General features: G+C 34.0%; 1 long non-coding RNA gene across 10 annotated transcripts; it reads left to right on the forward strand.

The window, feature by feature from the left end:
• The first annotated feature begins 2,119 nt into the window (after nt 1-2,119).
• Nucleotides 2,120-6,038, forward strand: LOC139846858 (uncharacterized). Of its 10 annotated transcripts, none has more exons than XR_011759217.1 (8): nt 2,120-2,737; nt 2,969-3,010; nt 3,142-3,266; nt 3,510-3,674; nt 3,762-4,074; nt 4,368-4,406; nt 4,537-4,570; nt 5,780-6,038. It is a non-coding gene; the product is annotated as an uncharacterized lncRNA (long non-coding RNA). The 10 variants fall into 10 exon arrangements; XR_011759220.1 differs by having other exon boundaries at nt 3,142-3,204; XR_011759215.1 differs by having other exon boundaries at nt 2,120-2,343; nt 2,665-2,737; nt 3,142-3,674.
• Nucleotides 6,039-17,287: the final 11,249 nt, after the last annotated feature.

Raw genomic sequence — 17,287 nt, forward strand, 5'->3', positions numbered from 1 at the left:
GAAACTTATTTTGTTGTAACATATTTGTATTGTAAACCATTATGTAATGGTCGTGTGTAAACAGGATATTTTAGATTATCATTATTTGATAATCTACGTAAAGCTTTTTAAACCTTTATTGATGAAATAAAGGTTATGGTTTGTTTTAAAATGAATGCAGTCTTTGAAAAACGTCTCATACAGAGGTCAAAACCTCGCAACGAAATCAATTAATATGGAACATTTTTAATCAATAAGAACGGGACATTTCACAAGGTCTTCAGCAAAAAAGATTGGTGCCCCGCCACTATACTTTCCGAGATCCAAGCACAAACTTTTTCATGGATTTCCAAAAGATCAAAGAAATCATCATTAGAATGCCACCAATGGCTCATCAACCTATCGTTTTACACATCCTTGAACATTCAAAGAATGGGTATTGGCTAATTCGGCCTCAAAGCTCGCATCGACGCACGAAGACATGTCTTAGATCCCCATTATTCACTTGGTTAAATGAGTAGTAGTAGTAGTCAACTTTGTCATCGCAAGTGCGGTACTGTCTGTCTACTCCTACCCATCTTGAACTCATTCAAGTGCCGCGGTGTTTAATGTCTCTACGTTCATGTTTTTCGTGTGTTCATGTTTTTTTTCTCGTATTTTTTACATAATACATTGCATCTCCATATTATATAGATCATATGGCTTTGTAATTATCCATTATATGAATGAAAGTTTTACTTCCTTAAAAAAAAAAAAAAAAAAAAAAAATTCAAGAAAGATAATGTTATAATATGGGCAACCGGGAACGGACAAATATAATATATAATATCTAACTAATTCGTAGCCTGCTCATCATCCAAATCCAATGAAAGCATTTAAATTTTTTTATACGCTACGTGTCACCATTATTATTATTTTTTATACGCTATGTTTCACCATTATTTTTTTTTATACGCTATGTTTCACCATTATTTGCTCCTATAATTTTGTATGATACGTGCTTTGGCATCATGTTACTGGACTTGGTCAAATAAATTGTACTAAGTATTAATTATTAATCAGCTTTTCTTGTAACATATTATTAGACATGACAATGATTATTTTTATTTGTTTGATCTAAACTAGTTTACGAACCCTCGCTTCGCGCCGGGGGTTCGGTTTTCAATGTATTTTAGTGCGTTTAGTTTGTAAAATTATTTCGTGGCTAACGATGATGTCGTTGAAGCGCAACTCGAGTCGAACTAAAAGGTATAATCCGTGAAAGATTTAAATGTTATTTTAAATTAACAATATATGTGCATCTCCGCATTTCGCTATGGAATTGTCGACTTTTAAAAATTTAACGCAAAATCAACGTGTATGAAAAGTACCTCAAATATTTAGCGTTTTTCAAAAAGTCCATTTTGCGTGTAGTTAGTGACATTGTGTTCCTAAAATTATTTCGAGTTTAACGATGGTGTCGAAAAAATTTGACTCGTTGCGAGCGAGAAGATATGACCCGTTGAATATTTAGGTGAAGTTTAGTTAAGATTTTTTATGAAAATGGTTTTTTGACAAATTACCCCCCTGTTTTGGGGGCCGGTTTTAATTTTTGAACAAAGTTTGAGGGTTTTTTGGAAAAAGGGAAAAAATGTGAAAAAAAAAAATAAAAAAAAAAGATAAAAGGACGAAATATATTATATAATATTATTATAGTTATAATAACGGGGAGGCGAGTCGGGTCGGGTCGGGTCGGGTCGGGGTAAGGGGGTAGGGTTGGGGTGTTTTGTATTTTCTCGAAGGTGTGAGGTTTTTTAATAAAATTGGGGAGGGGGCCGATTCGTACGTTGAATAAAGTTTGGGGTCCTTAGTGTGAGATTGAGATAGTCAAAATAGTATTATTCGTTTGGACTATCTCAATTAGATATATAGTATAATATAATCTATAATTTCTATTATATTCCTAAAACGATGATGTCATTATTAAGCTAATCCCTTGTTAAGAAAAAATCAAAAAAAAAAAAAAAAAAAATCTAAGCCACTAAGCTGATGTCATTAATCATAATTATACAATAAAAAATTTAATTATAATTAAAAGTGTGTATTTATACGGAGTATTTATTTATATTTATTTGACCAGCTCCAAACCCCAACTTCTTCCAAAATCAACTCCTGCGGGTAATTCATCGATTTGATTTCCGTTTCTAAGCAAGGGGATCAGAGATGTTTCTTGGCTTCACGTTTGATGAACCGATGCCCTTTTAATTGTTTCTTATTGTCAGACTGAATCAGGATCACGAGGGATAACAGTCGAAATCAATTTTGAAGTCAACGATTTCATTACAGGATTTAATTAACGACTTTCTCAAAAGATGTTAACTATGGGTTTGTAAATGTTTATGAGCATTATAAATTGATTGATTTAACTGATAGATTTATAACATTAAATTGATTAATAATGTTGTTTTTTAGATGACTGTAAGTTCATAATACCAACATCCAATTACTCATCTTAATATGTAAAGGATTGTTGAAACGTGGTTTTTGATCTTCATAAAAACACGGGTTAATTTTATATTTTATAGTTACCAATTTCTTTAAACATTGATTGAGAAATATTTTATCATCATAAATCAATAATCTTTGAATAGGGTGTGATAAAGCATTGAAGGTTTTTTGTTTGTTGTATGTGATTCGCTCAAAAAGGTTAATTTCGACGCGGCGTTGGTTAGATTATTACGGTCCGAGAACCACAGTTGCCATCGTCACATCATACAAGGTATTTTCACGATATTGATGTGTTGATTTAATATGTATGCTCAATGCTCAATTTCACCTGTTCACTTTGGGTTATAGATTTCTAAAGTTATGGAGTTACTCGATCATTTTAATTTTTTTTTTTTTTTTTTTGTGTGTGCGTATACTTTTAATTTAACATCAGAATTTGTTTTTTACATTTAGGTTATATGAAATTGTTACCATAACATCATAAACTCTTTATATATTTCAGGATTAGTACGAGACATTATTCTTTATAGTGGTTCTTCATGTAGTATGTACACTATCTTTTTGGTTTCACAATCTACTACTCTGCTTATTGTTAGTTTTTTATATTTTATGTTACTTTTACAAAAACAAATTATGTTAATATTACAAATATGTCCACCCTTGATGCCCTATCAGCTGACTAAAGAAACTCGACTTACTGCAACATTTTATTTGGCCTGTGGCGTGGACACCTGAAAGGTCTTCATTATTATCCACTTATGTTCATTTTACTGCAATATGTTTAAGCAGTTTTTTTATGTGTAAGTGCACTTCTTTACCAGTTTTAGTACATCTTTCAACATTTTGGTTAGGTTTGATGAGTTTTTTTATAGTGGATTTCTTACAATTGATTCCTTACAGTTCTAAGTTACACATCTTTATATCTATATCGCTATCAGTTTTCAGTTTGGTTTGTTTGGAGCAGATTTTATATGTGATGAATCACCTAACTATTGCGTATTTTGCATTGGTAGTCATGTTCATCATGGTTGTTTTAACTGTAGGTTTAAAGTAACAAAATTTGTAAGTATGGTGGAGGTGCCCCTTCAAGTAAAAAGGAAAGATCGGTGTCCATGTCTGTTGATCATCTGACACAACTACATAATATTGAAGTGAACTTCAAAATTGTTAATGTAATGGGAAGGGCCTTCAGTGAAGGAGATATAAAGGTTAAATTTTGTATATGTTTATGCTTCATGTTAAGCGTATGATAAGATTTATGCAGCCTTCAATGTTGACTAACTTTTTTCATATAGGTGGCAACGTGGGCGGGTCCAGGTCGATTACGGGTCATATTGAGAAGGGTCATTTTTACTATTGGCAAATGGGGTGAATGAGTTTGATTAACGAAGGTGATGAATCAAATCTTTCATCATTGGAGCCATCTGCACTGCCATAAAAGAATGGCTTATGATAAGGGAAGTGCTTTAACGTGGTCATAGAGACAAAGAAGGGACAATGCTTACCAAAGAAGTTTTAAAAGTATGTTGATGGAGAGTTAGGATTATATGCTTTGCAGATGTTACAACATTTTGACATTCTATATTGAGGTCAGAGGCTTTTAAACAAGTAAGCTTTTTATACCTGAGTTGAAGCTATTTTGAGTGTATATATAGGGGCTAAACAGTGTTGAAGCTTTTTGTTATCTTTTTTCATCTTTCATTTATAGTTGTTAAATTGTTTATTACAGTAGTTTCAGCGATTAAGTTCACATGGCACTATATATTTGTTTTTCATAATATGTTTATTGACGATGGATAAGTATTAAGTTGTCATGGATATGTATTAACACATTATATTATCACATTATTTTTTTTGCACAAGCGTGTAATTATACTGAGTATTTATATTTATTTGACCAGCTCCAAACCCTAACTTCTTCCAAAATCAACTCCCTGCGGGTAAGCTAGATCAATATTTTATGTCTTTTTCTTTGTTAAGCTATCTAATAATTTATATATATACCTCTAATTTGATCCTTTTTTTATGCACGAGTCTTTCATAATCATGTTCGTATCCATCATTCTCCAGATTTTACTCAACTGAGCTCCATCGGTCCATACAGGTAACTATTATTCTCTATTAAGCTTCTTCTTATTGGATAGCTGGTGTCTATAATCAATTAAGTTGACTTGATTCTATACATTACTGTTTTTATTTCTTTTCGGGTGTCATTTGGTCATTAAATTTTGAAGCGATCATTGTCGTATTTTGGAAGTTGAGTCTAACTCCAGATATTGAATTTTGGTAGCTGTACTTTGTAGATTGATCAAATGAACATGTTAGGCTTTATTGTAGATTGAAAGTTACGTGGCGTTAACTAAAAATTGTAGGTGGTCAAATGGGCAGAGAATTTGGTTTGGGTATGTGGGTCAAACTGGATGTAGGTTACATGATCGTGGCATGATTATGTTTTCTTAGTGATCATGGAAAATTTGGCTAATAGTAACCTTATTCATGTACACATTCAGATATAGAGTAATTATATTTTCCATATTTCTAATGTACTTGAATTTTTGAAAAATGAGCATGTTTAAATGTAGGTAGAATTATAACCATGTTTTCCTAATCACAGTACTATTTAAAAGTGGAAATAATGGGGCACCAAATGTGTGAAGATTGGTCAGCCCATTTTGACACTTTCATGTTTACAAGCCCTTCAGGCTTTGTTCATGCTTTCTATCTAGAGCCCGATTCGAGTAATCATTTACATTTCTAATGATTTAGTTTTTCTTATTTTTTTCATATGCATGTAATTAAATTTATATATTTGCATAATAGTGCTCAAAATAGTATTCTTATCACTGTTGAAAAACTCGAGCCGCCTCGAGCCGTCTCGACGCCCGTTGCGACGGTTTTGTGACTAGCCCGTTCCGTCTCGAAGAAAACCGTCTAGTATGACCGTCAACGGTCAAAATCCGGGTCAAAGTTGAAAAAAAATCATGTCAAAGTCTCTTAAAATTCGGAAAAGCCAGAAAGTCGGCAAAATCGGTCAAATTTGTCGTATTTTAGTTTAAATTTTCTGTATTATATTAACGGTGATAGCAATTATGAGTACAAATTAGTCAATTAAAGTTTTTGACTTTAAAATATGTACACATATATACATTTATATACTTATATATTTAAAATTCAACTTTGGTCAACGTCCGTCTCGACCCCCGTCTCGACCCCGTCTTGAACGTCTCGACCTTTTTAGGACCCGACCGTTTCGACCCCGTCTCACGTCTTTTGCAACCTTGATTCTTATTGTAGATATGGTTGAAAAATGTAGTTCATACAACATGAATGGAAATACGATGAATCATAAAGAGGAAACGATATTGGAGGAGAATTTGTGATTCCAAATGTTGCAATATAACCTGGCCAATCAGGAAGGTATAATTCGGGAAAGGCATGATATAAAGATTGAACATTTTTTTAACTGCAATTACATTAATATGTTTGTAAAAATAACGAGAAGTTTCTTATTCAGAATATGTGCTTCCATGGGTCATTAAACTAAATGGCTTTATCATTTAAATTCATTTAATACCTAATACATATTATTAAACTGTTTCATTTAAACAAACCCGTGATTTCACGGGTCATTTCACTAGTTAGTAAATAAATAGGTTATATTAATTTGTGAAAATATTTTATTAAGTTGCTGAACTATATTTTGTTCTATATAAAATTTCTGAACTTAATAAAATACTCCGTATTTTTTTGTAAAGAGAAATGCTAATGACAACTCTTAGGGTTGTCATTAAAAAAATTTTTGATGCAAAAAGAGTTATACATTTGTAAGTTAAATGGTAATTTTTTTCATGAAAATAAGTAGTTATCTAAATGTACAATAGACATATACATGTCTAACTTTCTTAATGACAACCCTTATGATTGTCATTAGCATTTCCCTTTTGTAAATTACATCAAAATTTAGTTTTAAATGTGAAAATAATTGAAAAATTCAGTTGCATAATTAAGTGTCAGGAAATTTACTTGAATATTTTTGTAATGTAGAGTAATATTTATGCATATTAATCATTTAATTATTGTTCATCCAGTGCCAACTAGTTAGAAAGTTTATTTATTTATTCTTAATAAGGAATATATATAAGGAGCTAATCAAAAGGGAAGTTAATTTTAAAAGAGAAGATGGAAGTAAATTTTTATTGTTGTTTTTTGTAAAGTTAGTTATAAATATTAAGATCATGTGAAAATATTATCATTTAGAAAAGACATTTTATGATTAATGTTATTATTTTTACCATAAAACACTCGAAGAATAATATTCATCACAATGAATGTATATCTGACGTCAAGCGTTTTCATGTCAAAATAATAACATTCATCACAAAGTTTTTTTTTTAAATGTTCATATTATCACCCGATCTTAATGTATGTGAAATATTTGTAAACAATTTAAAAAAAAAAAAAATTACTTCCATCATTCCCACCTAAAATCTACCTTTTTCTTAATTCAGACGCGCGCGCGCGCACGCACACACACGCGCACACACACACACACACACACACACACACATACATATATATATATATATATATATATATATATATATATATATATATATATATATATATATATATATATATATATATATATATATATATATATATATATATAGTAAAGGGATTCAATGAGAACTAATTACTAGTGAGAACTCTGAGCACCAATTATAATAAAAGGCGCGGGCAGCAAAAATAATCCTGGCAATTCTCTCCTCCAAAACCATAATTTTCTCAATTTAGGGCTCCTTCAACCCATTTAGACCTGACCTGTTTAAAAATGGGACTCATTTGAGGCATGACACGTATCGGCTTGTTATTCAACCTGACCCATATTAACAGGTTATCCAACCCGACCCGTATCGAAATTTATCCAACCCGACTCATTATCCAGGTATAGTTTAGATGATCAAACATTAATCAGGTTAACAAAAGGAACACACATTGATACTTTAATAATAGAAAACAACTGTTGACAAATAAGGACAAATCTAATGCTCATTAGATAATATTTTGATTCATTATTAAAATTAGTGACATCAGACTCTTATAAATGTAACTATGTAACTTTTAATTATATTTATATATTTACACACCAAATTTGGTTACCAATTGAATAAGGTTCTATACATACTCGAATAAAAGATCATTAGATAATCTTTTGATTCATTATCAAGATTTGTGACATCAGCCTATAATGATAATAATGAATATAGAAAGCATTTTTACCTTAAGAGCCCCTGCATAAGCAACCAAAAGATTGGATTTAATATATATGTTGATTAGCATATTGTATGGATATCAAAATCATTTTGCATTCAAATTCAAATCTGATTGGAGATTAGTTAAGACATACAAAATTTGTATATTCATTCAAGCATTTAATCGAACACTTAAAGTGCAAAACAGTGATAATTCAGACATACTTGCAGAATTTACATATTGATTCAAGCATTTAATCAAAAACTTCAAGTGCAAAACTATATTCGTCATTCAATAAATGCATTACATATGTATTCAATAAAAAAACCTTAATAAAAATCAAATACACAAACCATTTAAAGTTAGCAGTTTCTTTACGTCAAAAATCATAATCAAATAAAAATCAAATTATAAAAACAATGTAATCAATGTATAATAACAATTATAAATGAACAATACGATATTTAGACTGGAAATAGTAAACCATGATCGTACTTGAATGCATCGAATTCAATGCAACCTGAAACCTGAATGTTTTGATTGTAAACAATTGGAGAGGATTTAGCGGCTGTGATGAAAAGAAACTCTAGAAACTGAACGACCCTATTCTTTTTTTTTTCTTTTTTTTTGATTGATAAATCCTTTTTTGAGAGAGACGCGTGTTTTTCGGTTTAATCAATTGAGGTATTAGGTTTGAAGGAGAAGGATCGAAGAGCAGGCGTAGGAGAAGAGATATTAGGATTAGGGTTTCATACAGAGTGATTAGAGTGAAAACGTCGAGTTTCATTTGCCAACGTGGATATTAAATAGGTTAATTAGTGATAATAAGGATTAAAAGAAAGATTAACACGTCAGCAGAATAGTTTATGTGATGCCCCGTACAAAACCATCGTGTACAAATCATCAACAACAGGATCATTACAAGGTTAAGTACTACATGCTGTAATAAAAGAAGTTGCATTCATGATAAAAAAGATGACATCATAACCGACGTCAATTGTTTTACACCAACAGTATGCTTCTACGAATAGCAAGCATGAATAAATGTATGTGACCCTTAGGTCATTACAAAACATAGTTTCAAATGTATTAAAGTTTGAATGCAAGATAAAGTAGTTCATGCGGTGATAACACTAGAGCAGCGGGTGTCTACGGCAAAACTAGTACACAGCGGAAGCAAATAACCTTAAGCACCTGAGAAAAACATGCTTAAAAATGTCAACACAAAGGTTGGTGAGCTATAGTTTAAGTATAACAGTAATGTAAGGTAGGCCACGAGATTTCAGTGCTACAAAGAGCGTTTCAAAACAGTATGATAAAGTATATGTTAACCGTGGGCACTTGGTAACTAACTTAACGTTTATACCCCCTGAAAGTACACTTGGCAAGTGCGTATATTTATGAAGTATTAAACACTCGTTAAATACTAGCGCTACTAGCCCGAGTGGGGATTTAAAACCCTATGGATCCATATCTAAGATTCGCGTTCACGGTTCAAAAACCAATGATTAAACGTTACCGAGCTAAAGGGAATGTTTATGCCGTTGTATAACCCACACATATATAAAGTTTAAGTACTCGTGCCTAGTATGTAAAACATAAAATCTGCATGTATTCTCAGTTCCGAAAATAAGTTAAAGTAAAAAGGGAATGCTATAACTCACAATGATAAAGTAGCAGTAAAGTATGACTCGGGAAATAAGCAAGTGTGTAGGTCCGGAAAGTCCTCAACCTAAGTCAAATAGTACTAATTCAGTAAATCGTCCCAATATGTTTAAATGTATGTAAATAAGGTCTTAAAGGTCATCATCATTCATCATCAAACAAAAGGTGTAAGGTAAGTTTCGTTCATGAAAGAGTTTAAAACAAAGACTGAGTTCGGTCAGTCACCACAGCCTCTATACCTACTGAAATAAGGTGATACCAGTGGCCATGGCTCCGTATATGAGTCCTTTAAGTGTGGTAAAAATTACAGAAGCAAAATCATCTTCGTTTGACCGTGGCGACGGTCTAAGTGCGAGTAGGTCAGAATTTTCAGCACAACGTTAAATGGACATAGTGACGATCGGAGGGCCATAAATCCTAAACCGTAACTCGGATTAAGACGAGTCCTATATGAAAAGTTATCTACTCGAACAGAGATATCTGAAAATAATAACTACAGTAGCCCAGGTCGTTCAGGTCAGACACAGAAACAGTAAAATAGTAGGGTCAGCAGGTTCTGGTGGTTCTTGGTGCTCGATGCTTATCATGGTTCTCATCCTTGATGCATATAGCTTCAAGTGTACAACTCGTTGATGTGTTTGCATCATTTTCACCAATGTTTGACCATCATAACCCAAGTGTAAGTCTAAGACATGAAGCACAACTCACTTAAGTGTTGCAAGTGTTTTGATGAACCAAAGTTACATCAAAGTCTTAGATCTAACACATACATGAACTTTAAAACTAATAATAAGTTACAAACTTGAAAGTGAACTTATGAAATCAAGATCTTAGGTTGTAGAACATAGTTCTTAGTTAGATCTTGAAGATCCTAGACCCAAAAGTCTAGATCTAACATAAGTGTACAAAGTTATAATTAAAGAAAGCTTACTTACATGTTCTTGAACTTTTAAAGTTAACTTTTGTTCAAGATAAATGAGATCAAAGTTAACTAGTAACACTTGACCAATTTTAACCAACAAACATGAATTTAAAGTGCATAATATAAAGAAATAAACTAAGTAAACAAGTAGTTAGTTCAAGGTTGTTCATACTTTAAAGATTCAAGCCTAAGTCTTGATCTTTAGAAAGTAAACTTTAAAGTTTACTTCATGAACTTCAAATATGATTTACAACCATGAACTTACAGTCTTTTGAAACAACATATGTAGAACATAAACTAGTAAGTTTAGTTCTTGTGTGTTCTTGAAATTACAAGATAAAATGAAGAATGAAACTAGTAAGTTTGATTCTTGATATTAGTGAAGAACAACAACATCAACAACTAGTAAGTAAATAATAACAAGTAACAAAGCAACAACAACCAACAAGTAACAAAACAATAATCAAAGAACAAGTGATGATGATGATTAAGGGGTGTTAGTATTCGGTTTTTAGCAAGGAAAGGAGGAAGGAAAAGTTCATAATACTTACAAGTATTTGAGAGGAAAAGAGAGAAAAAAAGTATGCAAGTAAGAGTGTGTATGTGAGAAATGAGGATGCAAGTGAACAAGTAATGTAAAAAAAAGATTTTGAATCCCTTCTCACCCATGGGATCCCACGGTCAGGAGAAAAAAGGGAAGGGGGAGAAGTCCACAAGGTTTATGCATGTATGTGTCATAAAAGATGGATATATGGGGTGTTTGCATGGGGATTATGGTGCAAGTATGTTGCAACTAGATTCTTTACTAGTTAATATATCTAGTTTAGTTCCAAGGTAATACTTACATGGTAGGTTGGGCTAAAAAGTCCATTAAGGAGTAGGTTGGGCTTATAAGTCCTCATTCAAGAGTCCATTAACATTAATCAAGCCCAAGTTCAAGTAATTCACAAGTTAATCCAATTAAAGCCTAAGTAATCAACTAATAGTCTTAGTTAATTAAAATGATTAATAAAATCAATCATGAATGTAAATAATATTCTAAAAATATTATTCGTGAAAGTTCCGTGTGTCACAAAGACGTTTCGGGCATTTAAAGTCAAGTACGGGCAATCATGGCAACATGTAAATGTAATAACATACATTCGTTTAATCACAAGTATTAATAATAATAATTATTAATAAATAAACGTTGAAAAATCCAGGGTCGTTACATTACCCACCTGTTAAAGAAAATTTCGTCCCGAAATTTAAGCTGAGGTAGATGGAGGAGTCGGGAAAAGGTGAGGATACTTCTGCATCATTTGATCCTCTCGCTCCCAGGTAAACTCAGGTCCTCGTTTGGCATTCCATCGTACTCGGACGATCGAAATCTTGTTGCGTTTCAAAGTTTTGATCTCACGATCCATAATTTCAATAGGTTCTTCCACAAAGTGAAGTTTGTCGTCAATCGTAAGTTCCTCAAGTGGTATGATAAGTTCAGGTGCAGCAAGACACTTCTTCAAGTTTGACACGTGAAAGGTAGGATGAACTTTGCTCAATTGTGCTGGTAGATCCAAACGGTAAGCAACGGGTCCAACACGTTCCAAGATTTCAAAAGGACCAATGTATCGTGGGTTTAACTTTCCACGTTTTCCAAAACGGATCACACCTTTCCAAAGTGCAACCTTCAACATTACACGATCGCCCACATTGAATTCAAAGTCTTTACGTTTACGGTCTGCATAACTCTTTTGACTATCGCGGGCAGTCTTAAGTCTAGCTTGAATCCGAGCAATCTTCTCCTTTGTTTCATGGACTACCTCGGGTCCGGTGATTTGCTTTTCGCCTACTTCGGCCCAACAAATAGGAGATCGGCACTTGCGACCATACAACGCTTCAAAAGGTGCAGCATTAATGCTCGAGTGATAACTATTGTTGTACGAGAATTCGGCTAACGGCAAATGCCTTTCCCAGGCCTTTCCGAAATCGATGACACATGCACGCAGCATGTCTTCCAAGGTCTGAATCGTTCATTCACTTTGCCCGTCGGTCTGTGGATGGTAAGCAGTACTCATGTCGAGACGGGTTCCCATGGCTTCTTGTAAAGAACGCCAAAATCTAGAAGTAAAACGGGGATCGCGATCGAAGATGATCGATAACGGTACACCATGACGAGATACAACCTCCTTGATGTATAGTTGAGCAAGTCTTTCCATTGTATCCATTTCCTTCATCGCTAAGAAGTGTGCAGATTTGGTAAGGCGGTCAACAATAACCCAAATAGTATCGTATCCGCCCACCGTCTTTGGTAGCTTGGTGATGAAATCCATCGTTATCCTTTCCCACTTCCATTGTGGGATTTCCGGTTGTTGAAGTAAACCGGAAGGTCTCTGATGCTCGGCTTTAACCTTCGAGCAAGTCAAACACTTACCAACATAAGTCGCAACGTCCTTCTTAAGATTCGGCCACCAATACTGTTCTTTAATGTCGTGGTACATCTTGCCCACTCCAGGATGAATTGAATATCTCGATTTGTGTGCTTCATCAAGTATAAGGTTCCGTAGATCTCCATAAAGAGGTACCCAAATTCTTCCGGCATAACATCGGAGTCCAGACTCCCTAACCTCGAATCGAGAGACAAGTATGTTCAAATGTTCATGAGTTATATTCTCCTTCTTGAGAGCCTCATCTTGGGCTACTCTGATCTGGTTGGTGAGGTTCGAATGAATGGTGATGTTCAGAGCCCTAACACGAAGAGGTGTCGTCCTCTCCTTTCGGCTTAAAGCGTCAGCTACAACATTGGCCTTGCCAGGATGATAGCGAAGTTCACAATCGTAGTCATTCAATGTCTCGATCCATCGACACTGTCGCATGTTCAGTTGCTTCTGGTCAAAGATGTGCTGGAGGCTCTTGTGATCGGTGAAAATAGTGCTCTTAGTTCCATACAAATAGTGTCTCCACAATTTGAGCGCAAAGACAACAGCTCCAAGTTCGAGATCATGAGTAGTGTAGTTCCATTCGTGAATCTTCAGTTGACGGGAAGCATAGGCAATAACGTTTGATCGTTGCATCAGTACACAAACAAAACCGCTTTTCGAAGCATCGCAATAAACAACAAAGTCGTCACTGCCTTCGGGAAGTGATAAGATAGGTGCGGTGGTCAACTTCTTCTTCAAAGTTTGGAATGCTGATTCATGTGCGGGTTCCCAAATGAACTTCTTGCCCTTGTGAGTCAGCGCGGTCAAAGGACGCGCAATTAGAGAAAATCCTTCAATGAACCTTCGGTAGTAACCGGCGAGACCTAAAAATTGGCGAATATGAGTTGGAGTAGTGGGGGTCTCCCACTTGCTGATAGCTTCAATCTTGGCGGGATCAACTTTGATACCCTGGTCGCTCACAACATGACCCAGAAACTGGACTTCCTTCAACCAAAATTCACACTTGGAGAATTTGGCGTAAAGTTGCTCTTGTCTCAAGAGTTCAAGCACTAATCGGAGGTGTTGCTCAAGCTCTTCTTCGCTCTTAGAGTAGATGAGGATATCATCTATGAAGACGATAACAAACTTATCCAAGTACGGCTTGCAGACACGATTCATAAGGTCCATGAACACGGCAGGTGCATTTGTCAAACCGAATGGCATCACGAGAAACTCATAATGACCATAACGGGTTCTGAATGCAGTTTTCATTACGTCACTTTCCTTCACCCTCAACTGGTGATAACCGGATCATAAGTCGATCTTTGAGTAAACGCTCGATCCTTGTAGTTGATCAAAAAGATCGTCAATTCATGGAAGAGGATACCGATTCTTGATCGTCAATTTGTTGAGTTCACGGTAGTCGATACACATACGGAAGGATCCATCCTTCTTCTTCACAAACAACACAGGTGCGCCCCAAGGCGAGAAACTTGGTTGGATAAATCCACGATCTAACAGCTCTTGTAGTTGACTCTGTAATTCTTGCATCTCGGAAGGTGTTAGTCTATAAGGTGCGCGAGCTACAGGTGCAGCTCCTGGCACTAAATCAATCTGAAACTCTACTGCTCTCGGCGGCGGTAATCCAGGAAATTCTTCAGGGAAGACATCGAAAAATTCGTTCACAATTCGAACGTCGTTAACGTTCTTCACCTCAGTTTCTACTGCTTTCACATGTGCTAGGACAGCAAAACGTCCCTTCTTCATAATCTTTTGCGCTTTCACGCAACTAATGAGGTTCAGCTTCGAGGTACATCTCTCTCCGTAGATGATCAGTGGCTCACCGTCTCCTTGTGGTATACAAAGAGCTTTATCTCCACAGATAATATCGGCCCTTATCTTGTTCAACCAATCCATACTGACGATCACGTCAAAACTTCCCAATTTGATAGGTATTAAGTCAATTTCGAAATCTGCACCAGCTATGTTGATAATAGCTCCTTGACTAATATGGTCAACTTTCTCAAGTTTTCCATTGGCGACCTCGACAAGCATACTCTCTTTTAACGGGACTAACTACCAATTAATCTTATCGCAAAAATGTCTACATACATAACTTCTATCCGCACCAGTATCAAACAAGACAGAAGCTAAAAGATTGTTGATAGTGAATATACCTGTCACCAAGTCGGGGTTTTCTCGGGCGTCCCTTGCATTAACGTTGAAAGCTCTACCACGGGGTGGTCTGCCATCTTTTCGCTTGTTTAGGCACGCATTTCTGAAATGGCCCGTCTGTCCGCATTCGTAACACTTCTTCGGCCCGTTGGTGTTCGGCTTCCCATTCAAAGTGGTGGCTTTGCAGTCTTTCCCGATATGCCCAGTCCGTTGGCACTTTTCGTAAACAACATTACAATATCCAGTGTGGTGTTTGTAGCACCGTTTGCATTGTGGTAAGGTTCCCTTGTAGTTCAGGTTAGAGTTGGTGTTGTTGTTGGGGTTGGGGTTTCTGCCGTTGTTGTTTTTCCTCTTGGCGGGGGTTTGATCGTAGGTTCTCCCCCCTGTTGTTGTTGTTATTGTCTAACTTTCTCTTTTCACTACTACCAGCTTCAAACTTAGCCTTCTCTGGTGTGAAGACCCGTCCTAATCCATCCGGACGAAGTCCATATCGATTATAAACGATTCACAACAGCTGATTACATCGCGAGGTACTTGACCTCTATATGATACATTTTACAAACATTGCATTCGTTTTTGAAAAGACAAACTTTCATTACATCGAAAGTTGACAGGCATGCATACCATTTCATAATATATCCAACTATAATTGACTTGATAATAATCTTGATGAACTCGACGACTCGAATGCAACGTCTTTTGAAATATGCCATGAATGACTCCAAGTAATATCTATAAAATGAGCAAATACACAGCGGAAGATTTCTTTCGTACCTGAGAATAAACATGCTTTAAAGTGTCAACCAAAAGGTTGGTGAGTTCATTAGTTTAACTTAAACAATCGTTTCCATCATTTTAATAGACCACAAGATTTCAGATTTCCATTTCTCATAAACATACGTCCCATGCATAGAGACAAAAATATCATTCATATGGATTGAACACCTGGTAACCGACATTAACAATATGCATATATAAGAATATCCCCATCATTCCGGGATCCTCCTTCGGACATGATATAAATTTCGAAGTACTAAAACATCCGGTACTTTGGATGGGGCTTGTTGGGCCCGATAGATCTATCTTTAGAATTCGCGTCAATTAGGGTGTCTGTTCCCTAATTCTTAGATTACCAGACTTAATAAAAAGGGGCATATTCGACTTCGATAATCCAACCATAGAATGTAGTTTCACGTACTTGTGTCAATTTCGTAAAACAGTTATAAAAGTTGCGCATGTATTCTCAGCCCAAAAATATAAAGGGTAAAAAGGCAAATGAAACTCACGATACTGTATTTTGTAGTAAAAATACATATGACGTCATTGAACAATGCAGGGTTGGCCTCGGATTCACGAACTTATATCAATTGTGTATATATTAATACGTATAATGTAAGTTACAAAATTTCATTTATTAATAAGTATTATTTATATATTATAGTTTTGTAGAATTTATTCTAACCTTTATTTTAAAACGTATACTTATATTATATTTTAAGTTATATTTTATATATATATATCGATTTTATGTATATATCTATAATGATTTACGTTTATATAAATAGTGACATTAATATATTTATATACATATATTTGTGGTTAGTATTGTATTTATGAAATTTTATTAGTTTGTTATGTGAATTATTAATACAATCCTAGTATATACCATAAGTATATATATAGTGTACAAAAGATTTATTTGTTAAAATAATAATTTAGATAATAATGATTTACTAATAATAATAATAATTTTATTAATAATGATAATACTAATAGCAAAAAAAATGAAAATGATAACTGTTAATGATACTAATAATAATAACTCTAAAATAATATTAATACTAATACCATACTTATGTTAATAATAAGGGTTCTAATATTTATAAAATGATAAATGATAATCATAATAATACTAGTAAATATTAATGATGATACTGATAAATATGATATTATTAATTGTAAATGTACTGATGATACTATTATTTATAAACCGGTACAAATTCTAATATTGATGATAATAATATATTTTTATTTCCTTCATAATAATAATAATGATAATCATAATCATAATCCTAATGATGATAAAATACTAAAATGATAAGTTTATTACTAATAATAATATTATTAATACCTATCATAATAATAATAGTAATGTCTATAATACTTTCAAATATGATAACAAGTATGATACTAATAATAACAATAACAATAACAATCAAAACAATCACAATAATAATAATAATACTAATAATAATTAATATATAATAACAATAAAAAAATTAGAAAAGAAAACTACCTCACATGAAAAGAGTTTCAAAAAAAAAAAGAAACTACCGTCCTCTGGACTCGATCTCGTGACCACATGCTCACACGCAAACACTCTCGACCATCCCACCAATTCTGATTCTCT

This window comes from Rutidosis leptorrhynchoides, chromosome 5, assembly GCF_046630445.1.
Source record: "Rutidosis leptorrhynchoides isolate AG116_Rl617_1_P2 chromosome 5, CSIRO_AGI_Rlap_v1, whole genome shotgun sequence".
In the NCBI taxonomy this organism is placed as follows: Eukaryota; Viridiplantae; Streptophyta; class Magnoliopsida; order Asterales; family Asteraceae; genus Rutidosis; species Rutidosis leptorrhynchoides.